The sequence below is a fragment of the Silene latifolia genome, chromosome 3 (genome assembly GCF_048544455.1).
Source record: "Silene latifolia isolate original U9 population chromosome 3, ASM4854445v1, whole genome shotgun sequence".
NCBI lineage: Eukaryota > Viridiplantae > Streptophyta > Magnoliopsida > Caryophyllales > Caryophyllaceae > Silene > Silene latifolia.
In genome coordinates, this window is record NC_133528.1 from 10,755,224 (window position 1) to 10,761,242 (window position 6,019).

The 6,019-nt window shown below is 39.5% G+C and overlaps 1 long non-coding RNA gene across 1 annotated transcript; it reads left to right on the forward strand.

The window, feature by feature from the left end:
- The first annotated feature begins 2,509 nt into the window (after positions 1–2,509).
- Positions 2,510–4,986, forward strand: LOC141645901 (uncharacterized). The gene is made up of 3 exons (XR_012545217.1): positions 2,510–2,805; positions 4,003–4,082; positions 4,804–4,986. It is a non-coding gene; the product is annotated as an uncharacterized LOC141645901 (long non-coding RNA).
- The last annotated feature ends 1,033 nt before the right edge of the window (positions 4,987–6,019 follow it).

The window sequence follows — 6,019 nt, forward strand, 5'->3', positions numbered from 1 at the left end:
TTGTAGGGGGTTTATTGCGGAGTAATCCGAAGTGCTGGATGCCGCCTGTCTTATGAGTACGGTTCGTGGCTGCTCTTGATGGTGATTTTTGATGGTGGTTTGATTGGCCATTAAACATGTGTTTGAGTTGCCTTTCAAATTCCTATGCTTAATTAGTTTTTTCATTTTTTTCATGTTTTGGGAGTTTCCTTATTTAGGGTATTGGTCTAGCATAGGTACTGGTTTTGAGTAAAGGTAATTCGTGGTCTCTTCACACTGCCATTTACTTGCTTGTGTCGCTTTCAGGCTTCTTGGTGATTGTACAATTTGATATACGTGTTCGTTCTATGGTTAATTACGGTCTTCTTGTACTCGTGTCCTGTTTATTGTAACTGAATTTGGTTCTTTGTGTTTTTAAGCTTGCTTACTATTGTTGGATCTTAGGCTCTGTCTCGCTGGTCTTCTTTCAACTGGTTTGGTCAAGGTGGGTTTTGGGTTTGTGATTTACGTTGCTTTGTTTCTTCTTTCCTTTCAGAGTTCTTCGCTGGGTAACCTTATTCGTGTGCCATTCTTGAATGCCCTGGGGCTGGATTTCTGACTTCGAGTTTTCTAGCACCCGAGTTTATGATTCAATAGCTATTGTCTAGATTTCACTCTGCCTCACCGGTCTGATTTCAAGTCTGCCTTTAATTCATTTTACTTTTTTTTTTTTTTTTTTTTTTTTTTTTTTTTTTTTTTCAAGATTAGACCTGATCTTCATCATTGTAGGTGCGGATCTACCCTCGCTCCTAAATGCGTCGATTACTCGGTTTTGTAAGGAAACTGGTGGGAGATTTTCGGTAAGGTATCTTCATTTTTTTGCCTTTCTCTTTTTTAAATTTAGTGTGATTACTGGTTGATTTGGTAATTTGTTTGATCAATTAGCTTGTCCATAGTTTATGATGTTTGAGCTGTTTCCAGTTTGAGATTATCCATAGTTCTTTGATTTTCTTGTTTTTGATTGATTGTTGATCTAATTCTGATGATTAGGTGTTGTCTATCTTATTAAATATGGATTATGATGAGACCGTCGCATATTAGAATTAATGAGCAAATAGATGGGGGAGCACTTGGGGGTAATGAACTCTATCAAGAATTTTATGGTTATTGTTGTTTTTTGGTAATGAAGCTTCCATATTTTTGACTTTCTGTTACTATTGGGTATTACTGAGAGTGTTATTGTCGGAAGATTATTGAAGCTTCATTCGTTATATGTGAGCTGTACTATTGGCTTTTCAGTCTTTTACTCACCTCACGATTTTGTTCATTGAGTTGCTCTATTTGTTTGACCCGAGCTTGTGTGAGTTTAGTTTAAGATACATGTGAGCCTGTTAGAACGTGCGTGACTATGAATTATGTGACGATTATGGATTGGGTATGGAAACTCTTGGGTGTTTATTGGTGACATCATATTATAGTACCACCATTCAGATTGATGAGTGTTATTAGGCTGGGGACAACTAATCCGTAGATTGGATTAATTAGGTCGGTCTTAAGAGCATATAACTGAAACATCTCGCCTATATTATACCCTGGTGACACAATTTAGCGCTTGAGGTTTAGTGTGTCCTTTGTTTTGCTGGCGGTACATGTAAGGTTGTTGTAGCGTGGAATTAGTGGCTATGAATTTTGGAATGTTGCGGACTAGGACTGAAATATTATAGTTGTTGCATTGGGGTGCCTCTTGCTAACAATGGTTTATAATCTCAGCATCAACGAGTCTTATTTGAGGTGGCTTTAAAATAACGGCATATGTTATTAGAGTTAGAGGCAACGAATCCGTTGTTAGGGTCAATAAGTTAGGTCTTGTATTATACCTTGCTGAGAGGACCCCGCTTATATTATACTTTGCTGACATAGTTGAGGCCCAACAGTTTAGTGAGGCCTTTTTGTAGTTGACGATATATGTGAGGTTATTGGAACATGGATTGAGTTACTATGCATTATGTGCTGCCCACGGATTGGCTCTGGGGATTTGCAGGCGTTGCATTTGGGTGTGTTTGAATGCTAATAGTTGATAGTCTCTGCATTTATGCTAGGTACTTTAGTTGTGTTTAGAGTACCGTATGTTCACGTGGTGAGCCAATCAATCTCCAAAAAAAATAACTCCCTTACCTCCTAAATTGTTCTATGAAATCCGGGTTTCCTTTTGCCTAAGCGTTGCAATAGTTGAGCGATGCAGGTCAGATGCTTATTCACTGTGGTGTTTCTTGGTGTTCTTATTAAAAGTGACTTTGACATGTCACGGCGTATGTAATGGACAAAGGCAAGGGGTTGCTGTTAGTGAGGGTTATTGTAATACCCCGTATTTTTATATAATAAAATTAATTAAACGGATACTATTTTATATTAATTATTATACATTTGTATTACTAGTGATGTCGGGTTAATTGTTAGTCGAGAATTATGTTAAGTTATCGAGCTAAGTTAATTAAGACGGGTTTATAAGGATTCGAAAGGTAAACTAAATAATTAAACATCGGACCATGAGACAAGAAATAGGCATGCTTGATTATTTTATGAACCCTATACTACCCATACTCCCTTGTTCACATCAATTCCCACGCCATACTCCACGCCTACTTCAAACACCCATACAAACCATACTTCATTGTTCTTCTATCTCCCTCATCCCGTCTCCCTCCTTCACCAACACCAAAGCTTTAGATCTCACGCTAGAGAGAGAGAGAGAGAGGTCGTGGGTGTTGTCAGTGCTGCAAGGAAGGGCTTAGGCTGGTTGTCGGCGGCTGTGAGTGGCTGTGGTGGCGGTGGTGGCGGCTGAAAAAGGTAAGACTCAACCCCTTTCCCCTGTTTTTCGATTCTCTAGCTGTTTTGTTGATTGGTCGTGTGTCTGCTAGGGGTGTTTATGGTAGTTGTTGTCAAGGTATAAGGGTAGTGTAGTGAGGGACGAGTGTTTTGGTGGTTGTTGGGGTGGTTATGGGTGGTGGTAGTGGCAGAGAGAGGTGGCTGCGACAAGGGTAGTACACGGGTAATTCGAATGCGGGTTTACAGGCGAATTAGAGGGTTAGGATTGGGGTGGCGCCACCGTTGACTAGGGTGAGGTCGAACCGGCGGCGCCACTGTACCTGGGTGCATTGTTTGACGATGAACAGGTGGGTGGTGGCTTGGCAAAGGATATGGGTGAGCTGCGGTGGTTGCAGGTCGAGAAACAAGGAGTGTTTGGTGAGGCACGGCTGTGAACCAGGCCAAAGGAAGGCCGTGGTTCACCTCGCCGGCGGCCGTCGACCCCAGTGGGGGTGGCCGTTAGTGACTGGGGCAAAGTGGGTGTTTGGGATGGCGGTTGACACGGCCTTGTGGTGGCCGGCGGTGGTGCGTGGGTGAGAGTGAAGGGGTAGTGATGAAGACGGGTTATTTTAGTGTTTGAAACGGGATTTTGGTAATTGTTTAATCACTGGAATTCGTTAAGTTATCGTACGCTTAATTAATTAATTTAATTCCGAGTTGTTTAATTAATTAAAGACGGGTTAAGACGGGTTGTGAGTTGTTCAAGAATTAACTCGGGTTTCTCTTAATCGAATAATCTGTTTAATCTTTTAAGTATCATATTAGTTATTTAATTTAATTCCCGAGTATTAAAATAATTAAAGACATATCTTGAGCCGGGAATGTTTGAGTTGTTCGAGGTTGGATTCGGGTTTTCTTAAAATAAGTATAATTCGTTTAAATTATCGGGTTGGTTTAAGTTCCGAGTTAATTAAAATAAAATAATAATTTATTTACTAGAAACGAGATTTTGAGACGGGTGTGTTAAAATGAAAAGGTTACTATATCGGGAATGTTCCATTTTAAGAGATTATACTTTAATAACTTTCTATTTCGGGGAAGTTGGGTCAAATACTAATCGGATCATTTTAATTATCAGCCGGGCATAAGTTGGTGTCGGGATGGTATTTCGGGAAGACTTCTATTTGAGAGATCTCTATATTTAGTAGTTGGTAATTATAAATATTATAATTGTTTTAGGTGGCGGATTCGTGAAGGATCGATAGTCAAATTCATTACTTTATTTCTGGACTGCTTAATTGGAGTTGCTGGCACTTGAGGTAGGGGAAATACACTTGTCCTATTATCGTTATTGTTGAATTGTGTTGGCTGAATTCGTGGTGGTTGATTTATATTATCATTTATATTGGGAAAGGTGATTGACGGATTTGATCGTATTGAGTAAGATATCACAACATCGGGTAACTGGCATGACTTTATGATTTATCAGTTCAGTGACTTATTTACATATTGCATTGCATTAAATCCCTTGGGCGTTCATATGCATTGGAGACGGGGAATAAGGAGATTTGGTTTATATTTCACTTCGTAAACGGCATGTGATATTATTTATAATGTTGATTAATTTTGTTATGTTATGCATATCCTATCATGTGGTGATATGAGACGGTGTGGAGGTTATTCAGTGGTCCTGTGATATGGAGCGAGAGATTATTCAGTGGTCCTGTGATATTTGGGTTTGTGATATTCGTGGTCCGTGATATTCGTGGTCCGTGATATTCAGTGGTCTGTGATATTCAGGGTCTGTGACATGGTGTGGAAGTTATTGATATGGTGTGGAAGTTACTGATACGGTGTGGAAGTTATTGATATGGTGTGGAAGTTATTCAGGGTCTGTGATATGGAGAGGTGGAGTATGTGACGAATTGGAAATGGAGTTATGTATTTTGTTGTCGTACTTATTATGTTTTCCCTACTCAACCTCGTGGTTGACCCTGTGTATTCGTGAACACCTGTGATGATCCGTTTTATGGGGAGCAGACTTGACAGGTTTAAGAGATAGGACGGGAGCTTGATGGGCGTGAGACATTGGATCAGACGACTTAGTGGCTAGATCATCACCTAGAAGACTTTCACTTTTATTTATGTCAGTTCTTGTAATCGAGTTGAAAAGAGGTTTGTAATAATTAAGTCAAAATATTATATAATTGCCTTGGAGTTTAATTTGTTATTCACTACCTCGGGAAACCGAGATGGTAACAGTCCGTTTTATTAGAGAATGTCTTGACGAGGACTTCTTTTATAAACCGGGGTGTTACAAAGTGGTATCAGAGCGAACGATCCTCAGGCCTAAACCAATGAGCCCAATGAACATAGGAAGAGTCTAAATAAAATGAACACCGGGATAGAACTGTTAGGAGCACACTGAGGTAAGGTTTGAGTTAGGGGCCCCCTCACACCGAACCAGTGGCCCTCTCAGTTTGACTCGGAAAACCCTGAGGGTATATGAGAGAAAGGGTAGAAAAGTTGCATAAGGTTGAACCTGAGATTCCTATATCGTTGCCTAAGTGTTGATTGATGCATAGATTATTGCATAATCGAGTTGATGAATACTTTGAAACCCAAATATTCTAATCATTCTGCGGGACAACGCTACGGTAAGTATTCTGTATGATTGATGACGTGATCATATAATGTTGGAAAATGAGAAATAAATTTTCGAGTTCAGGTTAATAATCAATGAAGTGTTGTGCTAGTCGTGAGCATGAAAATAATTGCAAGTCGATGATAATTACCTAGGTGGAAGTTGAATGATGTGCTGATAGTACCATTATGTCTAGTAATATGCGGTTATGTGATCCCAAGCCATGCTAGTATGATGATGTGATAGTAATAAGGAACGCTATTGAATTGCCTGTTTTAGTCATATCAGTCGTAATGTAGATGTAATGAGTAGATCGAGATGCAAAGGGATTCTATGGGGAATATGTTTACGTAAGTATAGTGTGAGATCTAAGTCGGTGTGGGTTAGTATCAATAGTGTGATTGTAAGAGTTGGAACATAGTAAATAAATAACTTAGTGATACAACTCGTTTGGGTTGATGTACTCTTCAGTTGACCTTACTGCCAATTCCTTTCTGTTTATTGCCTAAGGATGAAAATTTTATGAGAGATAGTCTTGGGAGTTAGTGATCGTTTGGCGTTGGTTTCATGCTTATATGATATACGGATTAGGAGAAACAAATATTTTAGTAA